Genomic DNA, 17,951 nt, shown 5'->3' with positions numbered 1-17,951 from the left:
TCTGCCCCTCTTCTCTCTCCCTCTCTCTCTCTCTCAAATAAAGAAATAAGTACTTAAAAAAATAAATAAAAGTGTCATTAATTTAGGAAAATTGTATTTTAAATATTTGAGACCTAATTATATATTTTTCAATTGGGATGATTTCTTGCATCTGTAACTTGAGAATATTGGTGATTATTTTCTAAATTGAAGCTTCCTCCAAATTGTAATGCATTATACAACAAAGCTCTCCATGTGGATATGCCTTTTATGGAGGATGTGAGAGAAACTATTCCTTAATAAATGGTGTAAATAATCTGGTCATTGTTTTGTTTTGAAAACATATTCACTAAAAATCCATTCATTTTAATATATATGGAGACTCTTTTAGCAAGTGTGAGCGTGGGCAGCTTGGGTTCATCTGCCCTATGGGAGATGAGATGCAGTGTATGCACTTTGACGAGCACTTATGCAAGCTATGGAAGAAACTGACAACTGCTATTTTTGTTAGCTCAGAGTAATTAGACTCAGTGAAGTAAGGGTATGCAAATATTTATTTTTATTTTGTAATTTTTAATCACAAATTCTATATTAAAGGACTATAATTATAGATTTGTGTGTGTGTGCAAAAACACTTTATTATTGTGCTTTAAATAGGAAATATAAAATAATAACTTCAGGCATTTTGATTTGGCCTATGATACTTTCAGAATTAGCAAGAAACTAATATTTGAGGAATTAGATATAGAAAAAATTCCAAATATTGGGGTGCCTGGGTAGCTCAGTCGATTAAGTGCCTGCCTTCAGCTCAGGTCATGATCTTGGGGTCCTGGGATCGAGCCCCATGTCGGGCTCTCTGCTCAGAGGGGAGTCTGCCTCTCCCTCTCCCTCTGTGCACGCTCTCTCTCCCTCTCTCTCAAATAAATAAATAAATAATCTTAAAAAAAAAGAAAACATTTCCAATATGACTCAGAGAGACATTTTAAATAAGCCATTAGTTTATAAAAAAAAGTTTTAACCTAATAAATTTCTTCCAAAGACACCTGTTTTAAATTATCTGTAATTTCCCTTTTCTGCTTTCAAATACAATTTTCTGTCTGCTATCTGTGTATAGGCAGCTTAGGTACCTTACGTGTGGATGCTCTAAGAATGGCTTGACTATTTTTGAGTTGCGGTAGTGAAAACAAAATGTAACACATCTTGTGATCTGCATGGTGACCGAGATTTCTTTAAGAGAAGACATAGGATCCTGGAAACATGATCCAACATCAGATAGGTTGACAAGGAGTCTTATGATCACCTCTGTGCCATGGGCTCAGTCAACAGGTTAGACTGAAGTAGGCAGATGGAAATATTTAGGAGGAAGATCTCCAGGGGAAAACCAAATGGAATTAGTAGATTGACAAATTTGACCAGTTAGTATTTAAAGGTATTTAACACATCTCCTGAGATGTTAGCAAAATTAGCATTAGGTACTGGGATAATTAAGAAAAAAATAAAATTTGTGGTAGAATGTATTACTGTACACATATACTTACTTCTTGTCCTCCCTCCAAAGGGAGGTATATTACAAGTAGCTTGCTTTGATCAATAGACTATGGGGACACACACCACATCAAAGCAGAAACCTTAGATGAAATAACATAGTTCATCTCAATTTCCTATTTTTTTACTCAGAAATGGCACGTCCCAGATTGGGTCTTCCCATTCAGCCTAGATCACAGTATGAAAAAGGTATGCAGAACATACTTGAAGCCAACCGATTGCCTACCTGTAATGTCAGTGAGAAATCAATGTTGCTAGAGGCCAGGGAGGTGTTGAGGTGGTTTATTATGTGGCATGTGGTGGTTCAGTTGTGCCATCCTCTGATTCATGTATTGAAGTTCCACCATCAGGACTTCAAAAAGTGATCGTATTTGGAGATATGGTCTTTAAAGATGTGATTATGTTAACAAGAGGCACCCTGATCCACTATGACTGGTGTGTTTGTTAGAAGAGGAGGAGACACCAGGACGCATACACAGAGAAAAGGCCGTGTGAGGACACAGCCAGAAGGTAGCCCTCTGCAAGCTAAGGCAAGGCCTCGGGAGAAAGCAACTCTGCTGGCATCTTGACGCTGGAATCCCAGCCTCTAACTGTGAGGAAATAGATTCTGTTTAAGTCCCTCAGTGTGTGGCATTTTGTTGTGGTAGCCTGAGCAAATGAATGCCCAGCATAACCGAGCAAAGCCCAAAAATGTTAAGAGGGAATATAATCCTAGTGCGCTGCGTGGCTAGCATTGACATTTACATGGTCATAGTAATGAATCAGGATGAATCAAGGACAGCAAAAAAAAAAAAAAGTATATGTTTTCAGCAAAATGAAAAAATATGTTACAAATACTTGGGGAAAGTGACGGAAAGAAAATGAGAGCTTTATTCCCATCATTGTAAAAGGATGTTGAGAGCAATTTTAGAGATGATGCTTATAACTGATAAATGAAAAAAAATAAACATTTAATCATATGTATGTATTTGTATATGTATGTGTGTCCTGCTCACTTTTAGGTGGCAACTTGATTCTTCTGTCCGATTGTTAGGTAGTTATTCAAAATCACAGTTGATATAAAATTATAATTAGAGGGGCGCCTGGGTGGCTCGGTCAGTTAACTGTCTGCCTTTGGCTAAGGTCATGATCACTGGGTTCCTGGATCAAACCCCGTGTAGAGCTCCCTGCTCAGTGAGGAGTTTGCTTCTCCCTTTGCCTCTTCCCCTGGCTTGTGCTCTCTACCTCTCTCTCTCTGTCAAATAAATAAATAAATAAATTTTTAAAAATTATAATTAGAAAAGTTTGGTGCAGGGGCTCCTGGGTGGCTCAGTCAAGTGTCAGACTCTTGATTTAAGCTCGGGTCATGATATCTGGGTCATGAGATTGAGCCCCATTCCGCTCTGTGCTCAGTGGGGAGTTGGCTTAAGATTCTCTCTCTCCCTCTCCCTGTTCACCCCCCACTCTGCTCTCTCTCCCTGACTCTCTCAAATAAATAAGTAAATCTTAAAAAAAAAAGAAAAGAAAAGTTTGGTGCATTTATTTAATCATATTTGTGTGTGTGTCCTGCTAACTCATGTACAACTTGATTCTTCTGCCCAGCTTCTAGCTAATTCTGCAGAAATAGAACTAGAGTGATTTGTGTATGTTTATGTGCCCACTATGGGGCACTATGCTCGGTGCTTTACTTTTGTATCTTAGCCTCACCCAGTCCTTCAAGCTAGATATTAATATCTCTATTTTGTTCAGAATGAAATATTAAGTGACTTGCCTAAAATGGAGACTTGGTAAAAATAAAAACAACTATTTCCAAAGTAATGGTTTTTGTTCATTGGAACATACTAGTCATCAGAGAAAAATAAAGATTTATTATAAATCATAAAGCAAATTATTAACTCTCAAAAGTAAAAACTATATTATTATTTTTTATATATACCAGAAAACTGAAGCATGCATAAGGTTGCTTTGAAAGCAAGAGAGTAAAGATAAAGCTGGGTAAAGTCAAAACCTGTGTCCTTTTTATTATGTCTTGTTGTCAACTTCAATGGCAAATAAGATTCAACAGATAGAATTATGTTCCAGATGTTCTTGCAGGTCTTGGTCTTATAAAGGAGAATAAGTTTTCACTGATGTTCTTTGGAAATGAAGAGGCATGATAGCTTTTATCTGGAAAACTTAAAATAGATGGGAGGCTGCTAAATCATCCAAGTAGAAAATTATAAAGCTCTTAACTAAGGTGATAATTGTTTCGCCATGACTTTTTGTACGTCTGGTATGTGTAAATACTATGTTAAAATTCCTGGGCTAGAGAGCTGTCTGAGTGGCTCAGTCGGTTGAGCGTCAGACTCTTGGTTTTGGCTCAGGTCGTGCTCTCAGGGTCATGAGATCGAGCCCCATGTCTCCCTCTGTTCCTTCCCACTGTGCTCTCTCTCTCTCAGATAAATAAATAAATCTTTGAAAAAAAAAATCCTGGGCTAGAAAGGACTGGAAAACACAGGCATCTTTGTGTCACTGTGTCCCCGGCAGGGACACCAGGGCCTTTGATATCCTTTCCAGTGTGTGGTATGTTGAGTGGTAGATATGATGCTGGAAAAGAGACCCTCAAGGAGTTCTTCGCTGAGTTTTGTTTGGTTGTCCAGATGTTTATATGCATTTACTTGAGTATCAAGCACTGCCAGACTTTTCCAGTGAATAATTTATAAAGTTTTCAATTTATTTGATATCCAGATCTTTCCCTTTCTTGGTGGCTTCACCTCCTTCATCCACTGCCATGATCAAATGCTTATCATCACCAGGAACTGTATCATATCTGTATCAGTTAGAACCCACTAGCTTAAGCAGACAAGGAATATAGCGAAGGATATTTAGTTGCACACACAATCTTTACAAAGGTGCAAGAACCAAGACTAGAGGCTTTGAAGTCTGGAACAAGGCCCAAATTACCCCATAAAGACCTGCTCCAGTGGAAACACAGCTGCTGCTCAGCCAACAGGCTCTGCTGAAGTGAGCATAAGATGCTATCTCTGCTACCCTTACCTCTGGGAGCTGGAGGAGTGTGTTTCCGCATTTTCTGAATGGATATTTTTGGGGTACATGTTTCTTCTAGTCACCAGCTTCTAAATCAAACACTGCCAGCAAGTATGATGGGCAGATTCTAGATCATAATGCTCCAGGGAGGCTGGGAAAGCGAATTTTAACTTTTAACTTGGGGCAGCATGGATTCCTGAGATGAGGAACCTCAGGTAAAGGAGGGTGGTCAATGTTTTGGAGCAGCTGTCTAGTCTTGGAGAGAGAGAGATAGAGAGCAGGAGAGAGAAGAGGGAGAGGAGGGGTCAGTATTCCTAAATTCTCTGAAGAATCCATTCCACCATTTCAAGCATTTCACTGTTGCACAACCAGCTTTCATTCTTCCTTCTTTTGTTTTTATTTAAAAAAAAAATATTTTAATTTATTTGAGAGGGAGATAGAGAGAGGTGGTGGGGGGGAAAAAGAGAGAAGGAACTAAGGGAGAGGGACAAGCCGACTCCACACTGAGCAAAGATCCTGATGCAGGGCTTGATCCCATGACCCTGAGATCATGACCTGAGCTGAAACCAAGAGTGGGACACTTAACTGACTGAGCCACCAGGTGCCTCTCATTCCTCCTTCTTTTAAACACTAGTATCCTCTTTCTAGAGTTCTACAAGCACATAGATACCCCCAACCCATTGACTCTACCACTTACTCTCCTTTAAACGTTATTGGTCCTTCACTCTCCAGTTTGTTTGTTCACTCTTTTGTTTGTGTAATGATTCCACTCCTGTACTTTGCTCTCTTAGTTATGACTCTGACACAGGCTGTGCTCCATGGGCAAAAGCTGTGCCCAGGAAAGAACTTCTGCTACGTTGCTACATGGCAGTTATTAGACGTGTGGCCCAACCCATTGCCATTTGAGGATTGCAACCAATGACTCCTCATGACAACCACTTCCTTGCAAACGTGCTTCACTCCTGTGTTGGTGTTGCTGTCTGTTCTACTCAGGAGACAAAAGTCCAGTCACGGGTAAAGCCATCAATTGTCCTCATAACTGCTGCTGAGCACGTGTATACTGCTCAAAAAAAATCACACAATCCTACTGACTAATTTCCCTTTCAATTAATCGCTAAAATCTCGAATAGGTATTCCACACTGCTCAGCCTTCTGTGCTGCCCTTTATTAAGTTTACATATACAGATGGACCCACACTCTGCTGGTTTTCTTTCTGCCTCAGAGTCCCGACTCACGCTATTTCCTGCTCCACCTCCTCATTTCAACCTCTGCAGATCCTATTTCACAGATTTTAATCTCCCCAAGTCTTCTTCCATTTGGTAAATAATACCTCAATCCTCCTTGTTGCTCAAGTGAAAATTCGGAATTATCCTTTATGTTCTCTCTTTCGCTGCCCTCACATTCCATCTGTCATGAACTTACTTCATTTCCACTGCTATCACTCCAATGCAAGCCAATGCTGTCTCTCTTCTGCAGGACCACCTATGGTCCCCCTGCTTCTAACCATATCCCCTTTTGCAATCCATTCTCTAAACTCAACCACCAGAGTATGCTTCCTACAGGATAAAATTGTCATGTCATTTCCATTGAACTTGACATGATGATCCTAACTCCCCAAGATGGCCTTAAAGCCAGGCATGACCTATGGCCCCACTACTTCATTCACTATCAACTTCCTTATCTTTAAAAAAATTATCACTATCTAAAACTATCTTGTTAATTGATTGGCATTCATGTTTATTCTTGGTACCTTCCCACTAGAATGTGATAGAAGCATCTACTTTGGCCATCCTTACGAAATTAATTACCTAGTACTCTCTATTTTTATTTCCTTGTGTCACTTTTCTTCACAGTCCTGATGAGTCCTTAAAAGTATATCGTGTATGCACTTACTTATATGTTAAAATTTGTCTTGCCACACAGAATGTAAGCTCAAGTGTCTTATGGCCAGAGTGCCTCCACCACCTAGAACTGTGCCTGGAACAGAGTAGGCTCTGAGATTCTCGAAAGGACATAAATTAAGGAATAAATTAACTACATGATAAGGAAGATAAAGGATATAAATTCATAACATTTTAGGCCTGGAAGGGACATTTGTAATCATTTAGTTGAACATGATTAGCTCTGAGTGAGAAAACTGAGGCCCGGGGAGCACAGCTAATTATTGGAAGAATTGGGACTAATTACTTAGCTGTCATCTAATTTACATTTCACCATGCTACACTGTGTCCTTTGTAAGTAAATGAATTTCTTTTTTTGGCCTTCATTTTTCTGCATGCCCCGGTCCATTATCCCTTCAACATTTCTGGCCTATTGTAGGTGCTTCATAAACTTGTTTAATTAGTATATGCATAAATAATACCCTAATACTGTATACTGCTAAATTATATGACCTGGTAACATTTGGCTTGCTGTGGGAGAATCTTTGATTTTCTCTGATATGCAGTGTTATTGATAATCTTTCTTCCCTTTCAGTGATAGAACAGGGAAGAATGTTTGTGTGCTTCAAGGACACATATTTTATTTGACTCTTTTTTTTTTTTTCTTAATTTTTTTTTTAAGATTTTTATTTATTTGACAGAGAGAGACACAGCGAGAGAGGGAACACAAGCAGGGGGAGTGAGAGAGGGAGAAGCAGGCTTCCCGCTAAGCAGGGAGCCCAACGTGGGGCTCCATCCCAGGACGCTGGGATCATGGCCTGAGCCGAAGGCAGACGCTTAACGACTGAGCCACCCAGGTGCCCCGTCAAGGACACATATTTTAAAGTCAGAGTGCCTGATAGGAGGACCAAGTGGGGAGTCTCTGAATAGGAAATTATCAGAGAGCCCTTTTATGCAGATCCTTTCTGCATGTACTTACTTAAGATAGGATACGATCATTCTTCAAGGAGGGTTGCTGGCTGCACGTGGGGTGAAGCCACCCTTTGAACATCTGCACTTCCCATATGCTCTGCCCCTGAAAGTGCTGTGCTCCAGGCTAGTGCCAATCGGCCCGCACCGTGCTAATCAGGGCCCGGTGGTGCCAAAGCATGTGCACCCAATTAAGGGCACGGCAGCCCACTCTCCCATCATGGCCGCTGACAGTGTGACCTCACGCATTCGGAGCCTCGCCCACGCAATCTGGCAGAGGTGAGTGCTCGGCTGTCTGCCGCTGTTTGTACATCCCTCCCCCTCACCTTCAGCTTGCCTGTCATAAACCTTGCCTGTCAGAACGCTGAGCAGTAGCTTCGAAAAGGTGAACTGGGTCCAGGATGACTAACAGGTGCTGCATTGCTGACACGAGCACAATTTCGGGACTTCAAAAAAAATAAATTTTACTCAGTCCAAGTTACTAGGAAGGTGGATTTAATGAGGTGGAGCGGTATGAATATTGACGTTTTAGCTCACATTAAACCTGCATATACCCTGAGTTTGGCAAAATCTCCTTTAGCCAGCTTTGAATATGACAGAGAACTTTATTTAGAAGAGAGGGGGAAAAAAAAAGGTTTAAATCAAGATACAATTACAAAGAAAGAAATGAGGCATATCCTATCTAGATTTAGACACTATTATTTTTAATGTTCGGTTTTTTTCATGCACCTTAAGGGAAAGAAGACTTAGGAAAACAGCATCCATTCATTCACCTATACATCTCTTTACTCATTAAATAATGACTTTATCACTCGTCTTACAATGGACCTGGCATTGTGTCTGGATGTCAAAGTAGAGTTCCTGTTTTGAAGTCACAGAAAGTATAATGGGAGGCACAAGGAAAAAGAGATTTTTGTTCCTAATTAACATTCACAACAGAACAGGAAAATAATAGCACGTTCTTTTCAGATCTGTTCATATTTTCCTATGTAAGCTGTGTGCCCACAGCTGAAAGCTCTGAAGGATACTTAGATCCGAGGCTCTGGAAGTCAAGATACCTGAGAGTAGTGTTATTAAACAGCAATACTTGATCTGAGGTGGGGGTAAAAGGTAGGAGTGAGGGCTTTTTTCACACACACACACACACACACACACACACACACACAGAGGCATTCTGGACCAAGGCCTTCAGAAATTGAATTGTCCAGGGACAAAGAACTGCTTACATGCATTTTCTAACCAGGTTTAAAAATGAACAGTAGGAGGGCATCTTACCACTAAATACTTTTATCCAGTTTTACCATTGGTATATTTCACTGAAGTGTAAGATTTAGTTTAGTTATTGGGAAAATTAAGGAAAACAGGGATTTTGGTAAAAAGGACAGGTCAAGGGAATTGGGCCTTTCGGGCAGATGGAGCAATGAAGGCTTACCAGGGTATTTCCAAGGTATTTTCCAAGGGCTGGGTTTGTGGATAGGCCTGCCGCTCAAGGACGGTGATCTGTTCTGCTCCATAGCTTTATTGAGCAACACAAGGATGTGATTGAGGTTAGACTGCTGAGCAAGCACTGCTTCTCAAGGTCTCCCTCATGACCCTCATTGGTTGGTGGTAGCAACCAGCAGCCCTGCACAAGTGACAAATCTATATGGTCCAAGGAGCCTTGGGTAAAGGCACTCCCAGGCCCTGACATTCTCAATCTCATTAGGGCCATGCCATTGTCTGGACATGGATCACATCCATGTAAACCAGTAATGCTGCCACTCGCTGTGCCATGTTCCCAGAACTAGTTTCATGTGTCTTCTGAAATTTCTTTACAGTCATGCATTATCTGTGTCTGTATTGTAGAAACTGAAATTTTCCCCTTATGTATGTCTAGAGGAATATTTTGAACAAGAAAGGGTAGCCAAAATAATAAAAACAATTAATAATACTAGTAACTATCATTTCTTGAAAATTTATGTGAGTCAGACATTATATTGATTTTAACATTCATATAAAGTATGTATTATCACAATATGTATTTTATGGTTGTGGAAAGTAGAGCACAGAGAGGCCAGGAATTTGTCCAAGGTTGCCCAGCAAATCATTGGCAGTGAGTGATTGGGCCTAACTAGTGCATAAGTGTGGGTTTTAAAGATGAGAACCATATTATGAAGAGCCCTGAATGCTCTACCACAAGGAATGGACTCGGTCCTACAGATAATGGGGAGCTACTCAAGGATTATAAGCAGAGAAGTGGTATGATCATAGACAAACTAGGTTTGGAGCCTTTGCAAAATTGAGTCTTACAGAATTAAAATAATTTTGCAAAGGTTACCTACCTAGGAAAAAGCAGAGCTAATATATCCAAGTATGAAACTATTTTATCCTACAGCCTCTTCCCAGCCAAGACATGGGACAAGAGGAGCAAATAGGTAAATCAGTCTTCCCATGGAAAGGAAAGGTAGTCTTTTTTTGCAGAATTCCAGGATTTAGTGATTTCTGGGTACCTTACTTGTACAGTGTGGAGGGGAGAATAGAAGGCACACTGGCATATAAGCTATGGGTAGCCTCCTAACTGCATGCTGCCTGAGAGGTGGAGGCCAGTGCGTATTTAAATGGAAATTGAGGGGGTGCCTGGGTGGCTCTGTCAGTTAAGCATCAGATTTTTAGTTTTGGCTAGGTCATGATCTCTGGGTCGTGGAATCAAACCCCATGTCAGGCTTTGTGCTGAGCAGGGAGTCTGCTTGGAATTCTCTCCCTCTCCCTCTGGCCCCTCCCCCACTCGTGCTTTCTCTCTCTCTCTCACAAGTAAGTAAGTAAATAAATAAATAAATAAATAAATAAATAAATCTATCTTTAAAAAAAAAAGGAAAAAAAAGTGGAGATTAAGACCAAGTGAATAAGGCTGGGGCTGAGCTGAACTGACCTATACAAGTTAACATAAGAAAAGAGCTAAGAGAAATAAAAAGTTGGGTGATTATTTTTTAAAATATTTTGATTAATGTTGAGGTGATTTTGAAAATAGATGTTACCATTATTTGGTATTTACGTATAATTTCATTAGGAACAAGAGTTAGATATTCTCTTACACATACTTATCAATATCTGGAGAATGGAGGGGAATATCATTTTGCTTAGTTATTGCCAAGGTACTAGGTTCTGAAGCATTGCTAAGTCTTAGCCTCGTCATATCACATCTACTTTGCAAAGGTCAAATACATCACATTAATTTCATACCTTAGCTGCAAAATGTCTTTCTTGCTTTCAATTTTGTCAGGGAAGATTAGGCAGTCATGACTTAAGAATTGGAACCTTTGGGTCTGGGTGTCAGAAATCTGACATTCGTGGAGCAGCATGACATGCTGGTTTATGTCAAACTCATAATAAGCATATGTATAGATGGTAAGAAATGCTTTCTTCAGAATTTCTGCTCAGAAATATCCAAACTGAATGAAGGTGATCCAGGTAAATATCAATGAGAACAGAAACCTATGTGACAGTGAAACATTTCTTAAGAAATGAGTTCTCTTGAAATTGGGCAACATGATGCCCCCAGCTTTGTTTTTCTTTTTCAACATTTCCTTGGCGATTCAGGGTCTTTTCTGATTCCATACAAATTTTAAGATTGTTTGTTCCAGCACTTTGAAAAATGGCTAACAGACACATGAAAAAATGTTCATCATTAGCCATCAGGGAAATTCAAATCAAAACCACACTGAGATACCACCTTACACCAGTTAGAATGGCAAAAAACAACAAGGCAAGAAACAACAAATGTTGGAGAGGTTGTGGAGAAAGGGGAATCCTCTTACACTGTTGGTGGGAATGCAAGTTGGTACAGCCACTCTGGAAAACAGTGTGGAGGTTCCTCAAAAAATTAAAAATAGAGCTAATCTATGACCCAGCAATTGCAGTACTGGGTATTTACCCCAAAGACACAGACGTAGTGAAAAGAAGGGCCATATGCACCCCAGTGTTCATAGCAGCAATGTCCGCAATAGCTAAACTGTGGAAAGGGCCGAGATGCCCTTCAACAGATGAATGGATAAAGAAGATGTGGTCCACATATACAATGGACTATTACTCAGCCATCAGAAAGGATGAATACCCAACTTTTACATCAACATGGATGGGACTGGAGGAGATTATGCTAAGTGAAATAAGTCAAGCAGAGAAAGTCAATTATCATATGGTTTCACTTATTTGTGGAACATAAGGAATAGCATGGAAGACATTAAGAGAAGGAAGGGAAAAATGAAGGGGGGGAATCGGAGGGAGAGATGAACCATGAGAGACTGGACTCTGAGAAACAAACTGAGGGTTCTAGAGGGGAGGGGGTTGGGGAGATGGGTTAGCCCGGTGATGGGTATTAAGGAGGGCACGTACTGCATGGAGCACTGGGTGTTGTACAAAAACAATGAATCTTGGATCACCACATCAAAAACTAATGACGTATGGTGACTAACATAACATAAAAACAAAACAAAACAAAACAAAACAAAAAACTAACAAGAAATGAGTTCTTTGACGTCTTCATTGATAAAAAGAAAGAAAGAGTAAAAAAGGTAAAACCAAATTTGCCACTTCAACTTTCTTTTCTATGGTTAAATTTCCTTAAACTCAAAATGGCGTTAAACTTTTTCCCCTTAGTTACTCTCATTGGCCTGCTCTTAGTTATCTGTGGCTGTAATGATGGATATAAGTAGTGAGCTGTCTTTCCAGTTGGATGTTCAGGACCAATGGTGTAGGTCAGCATGTGACAATATAGACCAGACAGATACACCGTGGAAACAAGTACTCATATGTGAAATCAGCTACAGAAGATGATAGGAAAACCAGCCTGGCAGAAAGGGATATAAGAAGAGAATGGAGATTCTCTACAAGGCAAAAGATAAATAAGTGACTATGTGTCAGGCAAAAAAAAATAACTAGGAAATTCACAATTATTACAGAGGCAGTAAGAAAACGAAATTCCTGTCATGCTTATGGAGTTCATGGCTCCAGTTCCAGGAAGGGCTGGTGAACATGACAGGGTGTGAAGCTTAGATGGGCTAGAATATGAGACCTGCTGTCCAAGCAAGGCTTAAATAGGGAAGAGAAAACATTTGTAATTTTATGAATTAGACACAATCACAGGCACCAGGTGGGAGCTCCGTTACCAAACCTGAGTTAGAATACAGATGTAGTTACTGCTAAGGTAGATTGGATTTTGAAGTCGTGTTCCTTAGATTTTCCTCTGTTGGATTTGTAGGGACTGAGCCTATAGTGGGGTCAAGGAAACTTAGTTATGTGGGTTAGAGTGATGTAGAGAAGTGTACCAGCTAGATAATTTCTTAACAACAAGAATAAATATGTTGGGGGTGATGTTTTCCATACATGGTTCAGTGGATACCATTATCCCTCAACATGCTTTGTAATCAGAGATCTTGGAAAACATTGGGTTAAGCAAAATTAAAATTGGATTGTTTTTTAACCACATGACTTCTCAAAGAATAGGTAATAATGTAATTTGTAGGCATATATCATTTTCAAAATTTATTAGATCAGAAAATCTTTTTTTTTTCCCCTCAAGGAAACTCTGCCCCAAATCTCTGTCATACCCCCCATGAGAGTTGGGGAGCAGCTCCACACACCTCCACACAGTGTAGAAAGGAAAGTCTCAGGGAACAAAAAACTGGAATCAGAAACTCTCAAGGAAACCATCGGGACCAGTCCGAAACACAGTGCATCCCACCACTGTCCATGGCACTAGTAGATGCTCAAAGGTCTCCTGTAATCTCCCCCAGTTGGGACATCCAGATCTGTGCTGTCTGTGTATGTGACTCAGCCCACCCACCACCCCTCCGACTTGCTTCCCACTGCTATGTGCAATTTCTATCCTGCTTTTAGCAAATGCCCCTATCACCTGTTTTTATAGTCTTGAATTCACTGAAGCCTGCATGTCTACTTAGGAAATCACTCTCCATGAAGCCTTCATGAATGGAGGATTTTTCTTCAACTCCTCTTTTTCCTAAGTAAAGGAAGGTGAGAGCAGGTGTCCCTGCTCCAAATGTTAAAACCTGTTGCTGTGGATCTTTCTCCCTTCCTCATGATGAAATCTTGATGAACTCGTAGGGATAAAACAACCCAGCTTAAACTATCCCTCTCTCAAATTTGAACACTCTAAATTATGGCTCAGATTGTCTCTCTCACCACCCACATTTTGACATTAACATTAGTGACTTCCATGTTCAAATAGGTCCTGACCTCTGTTTCTTGACTGCCTCATCTCTCATGAACCCTTCCTGTTTTCCACTGCAGCAGCCCAGGCTCATGGTAGACTGTCTCCTCCCAGCTTCCTAATACTTCCGATCCTTCCAGCTCAGGGGCAGTTCTTCAGTTCCAAGCTACAGTGGTTAAGACAGTGGTTTCAAATCTGGATGCACGTTATAGTCACCCAGGGAGCATTTTAAAAAATGTTAATACCAAAGAAGATATAGAAATTAAAACCACAATGAGGGGCCCTTGGGTGGCTCTGTCAGTTGGGCATCTGAGGCTCAGATCATGATCTCAGGGTCGTGGGATGAAGCCCCACGTCAGGCTCCATGATCGGCACAGAGTCTGCTTGGGTTTCTCTCTCCCTCTCTCTCTGCCCCTCCCCCTGCTCATGCTCTCTCTCTCTCCCCCCCCGAAATAAACAAAATCTTTAAAGAAAAGAAATTAATACTACAAGGAGATATTGCTTACATTCATCATGATAGCTAAAATTATAAAGAATGACAATAGCAAGGGTTGATAAGACGATGGAGCAATGAACCTCTCACATATCACTAGCACTAGTACCATTACTTTGGAAAACTATTTGTCGGTATCTCCTAAAGCTTAATATACACCTACCCTATGCCCCAACAACTCCAATTCTAGGTATGTAGTAGAAAGAAACAAATGTATATGTCCACAAAAAATGCAAATAAGAATGTCCATAGCATCATTCATAATAGACCTCAAATTGAAATAACCTATATGGTTAGGGAATGGCTAATTAAAAGCTGTGGTATTCATACTACACAACAATAAAAAAGAACAAATTACAAAGAAATAGCAACAAAATCTTAATAGCTTATATTGAGTGAAAGAAGCCAAACATATACATATATATGTGTGTGTGTGTATAGCCAAACATATATATATATATATATGTGTGTGTGTGTGTGTGTGTGTATAAATAAATAAATAAATAAATAAATAAATTTAAGACCCAGTTCAATATATGTATATTTTTTTTTCTTGCCCTTTTTGGCCTCCTTCCCATGTCCCTTCCCCATTTTTGGTCCTGTGTGTCACTTTTTTCCATACTTTTGACCTGGTTGGTGAGTCGTTCACTTTTCACTTGGATGCTTCTGAAGAGGTCGTTGAATCCCTGCAGGTTAAGAAGGGTTTGAAGGTGAAGAAAGCAGCTGTAAGCAGTCCAGTCTTAGAAGAAATCATCTATAAGACTATCAAACCTATTAGACTGCCAAGATTGAGAACCTCTTAACTGAATGTCAATGAGTTACTATCTTAAAAATGTATCATGTTTCTTGACTTTGCAACACATTACAAATGGCACTCAATCACAGAAAGAGGTGGAACAGGCTTGAAGAGGCTTCACTGGTCAACTCTGGGACAATTTTAACATCAAAATAAACAACACTAATAATAGGTTATAACTCATTGAGTAAGTTAGGAATCCATAAGCTGATATTGATACAAGTAAATAATTCATTTATTTAATGAAAAAATGATTTTGGAAATTAACCTGAATGTACATTAGTTTGATGTTTGATTTATTTTTTAAGCTAATATTTTTATTTTACTAATATCTCAAATACTGGTTTATCTAGCACTTACACATTCTGTAATGATATATGGTATGTGTAAAAAGTATTAAACATGCAAGATGTTAGATTCTTTAATAGGAAAGTAAAATTCCATTGCATTATTTTTTTTTAAAGTGTGCACAAGAGTATTAAAAATGTTCTTCACTGTAGAATGAAAATCAATATGAAAGCACATAGCCAAAATAGAAATCATTACATGTAAATTAGTGTACTAACAACATAATTTAATAGAATATAGTCTATATAATATTAATGTATAAATGGATGTTAGAGACTATGGCATCTTTTGCATTCATGTTAGGACATATATTTGAATGGAAAAATCTACTGGCCAGTCTCTGGATGTTAGTTCCTCTCATTAAACAGCGTGGTGGAGAATGTTCTTGATCCTTTTCTTCTAACTTGGTCTCCACTTGGCCAGTGAGGGTCTGTCTTGTTTTACAGAAGGGAACTGACTACGGCTCTGATGAGCCACTTTGTCAGATGTCACTTGCAATCAATTTGGCTGATGGAAGTAGGCTTCAACTCTGATCAGAACATCTGTTTTGTCAGAGTAACAGAACACCAGGTTGCAGATCAATGTAGTCACATTGTTCCATATGTGTAAGACAGGCATGTAAACATAAACAAAAGTGCTTTGCAAGCATAAATAATTAATAATAAGTGATAAGTGCAAACATCACATCTCAGAATTACTTCAATACTGACCTACTAAAGTTACCTCAATCTGAAACCCAAACTACTGTGGCTCAGCCCCAAGGAAAAAGAATTGAATGTTAGCAATTAAGCTACATGTATACAAACATGTTTTAATTCAGGTCTAAAAATATAATGAACTCTGAAGCCGAATACATTTGCCCTTATACTTATCTATAGAACATTATTTTTCTTTCCATAAGACATACATACAAGCCAAAGTCCTTGTTACTCATCCTGTCATTTTAAGGCCCAGTTCAGTTGCCATCAGGTCTACAAAGGGAATCTGATCCTCCGGACTATCTACATTATACCATGTCTCTTCTATTGTTTGTCTTTCTAAAATAATATTCAATACACATCCAGCCTTGAATGGCAAGAATTTCTTTCTGTGTGTATTTCTTCCACCAGTTAGGTATTTTGCAATGCTTGCTAACCCAAATACTGTGTCTAGTAATCATGTCAATAAAGAAATATAAAACCTCATGGCAGGATGCATGGGTGGCTCAGTTAAGTGTCCACCTTCTGCTCAGGTCATGATCCCCAGGTCCTGAGATGGAGCCCTGCACTGGGGAGTGGGGAGTCTGCTCAGTAGGGAGTCTGCTTGTTCCTCTCCCTCTGCCCTTCCCCCAACTTGTGCTCACTCTCTCTGTCTCTGACAAATAAATAAAGTCTTTAAAAAAAAAAACAACTCATGGCACTTCCCATGTGCTGATATCTATATCTCATATCCAAAGTGTATACCCAACGTCTTGATTAAATCCAGCAATTAGGAACCAAGGAGATTTTGTTGCACTTTACTTTCTGTAGTTCTAAACATATATAAAAAACCAAAATCATTCTAATGTGCTACTATATCATTCTATATTCACAATACTATAGTCATTATTATTTACTATAATAAATTACCTTCACAAACTACCTGTAGCATCTCTGGTCTCCATTCTAGCTGTGCTCTTGGTAGGAGATAAGTCTTCCTAACTCTATCCATCATACATCAGAACACATGAAGACCAATTAACTCCTAATTAATCCTAATCTTAACCATTTTTGCAATTCTCACAACACTGAGCTGAATAATTCCATTCAGCGAATTCTCAATGTACACTTTTAATTGAACACAATTATGAGTATTCATCTGTCTTAAACTCAATCCTAATAAAAACATCTTAATCCACCATAGATTTTCAGAAATCTCTGAAATTTTACCATGTTTTTAATAATCACTCCTCATACCTTATGTGTTTTTTGGGGAAAAAATAATTTCATCTACTCTAAAGTGAAGTATTTTCACTGAAAAGTAAAGGCAGACCATATTAAGAGTATTGCAGGAAACTACATATGCCCGCCAAAGAGTTTCAACTTTCCCAGTGGGGCACTTAATAAACTAATGAACCCAAATGTAAAGTGAATTTTTCTAACTGACTAATAAGAGTGGGCAGAACTAGAAGGGTTTAATTGACAGAGAACCAGGTTGAACAGTGTACCACTGCCACATGAACATGTGGCAAGCAAAAAATAATTTTAAGCTGAGTGTTTGGTTTTGTAACCCATGATATTTTGGATTATTCAATATAGCACGGTTGCTGTACATATTACATATATAATATTTATTTACATATATTAACGAGACATGTTATATATATATATATATGTAATACGTAAAAACTTTTATGTGTATATATATATACTTTTATATACATAAAAGTTTTGTCCATAGGTAAATCAGCATCTACATTACATGAAGTCCAGAGATGGCAGTGAAGCTTCGATTTGCGGAGAAGTGTTGGTGGGTGGGCAGAGCTTGTCTGGAGTGTGCTTACAATGAAGGGGAAGAAGGTTGCCAGTGGTTTTCAAATCGTTTTCCACAGAGAACCCTGTGAGAGCAAGTCGGAGAAGGGTTGCACAGCCCAAGGCAAAGCTGCTGATTCTCCCATTTCAGTTTAAACCAAAGCAATGTGTTTGGCTTTCACAAGACAGTCCTGCCACTTACAACACAAATGAGAGCCATGGTTTATTGAAACCAGCATTTTCT

The 17,951-nt window shown here is 39.2% G+C and overlaps 1 protein-coding gene across 2 annotated transcripts in view; it reads left to right on the top strand.

Moving 5' to 3' along the window:
• Nucleotides 1–17,951, top strand: part of SGCZ (sarcoglycan zeta) — a 1,037,264-nt gene that overhangs the window by 176,038 nt on the left and 843,275 nt on the right. Inside the window, exon 1 of one of the 2 annotated variants that reach the window (XM_032413511.1) lies at nucleotides 7,222–7,658. The exons of the other annotated variant lie outside the window; for it this stretch is intronic. The gene's annotated coding sequence lies outside the window, so the exon portion shown is untranslated. Of the gene's footprint in view, nucleotides 1–7,221; nucleotides 7,659–17,951 lie in introns of those variants that run through there. 2 annotated transcript variants of the gene reach the window in all.

This window comes from Phoca vitulina, unplaced genomic scaffold, assembly GCF_004348235.1.
Source record: "Phoca vitulina isolate PV1807 unplaced genomic scaffold, GSC_HSeal_1.0 scaffold15, whole genome shotgun sequence".
NCBI lineage: Eukaryota > Metazoa > Chordata > Mammalia > Carnivora > Phocidae > Phoca > Phoca vitulina.
This window is presented reverse-complemented; position numbering and strand designations above follow the sequence as displayed.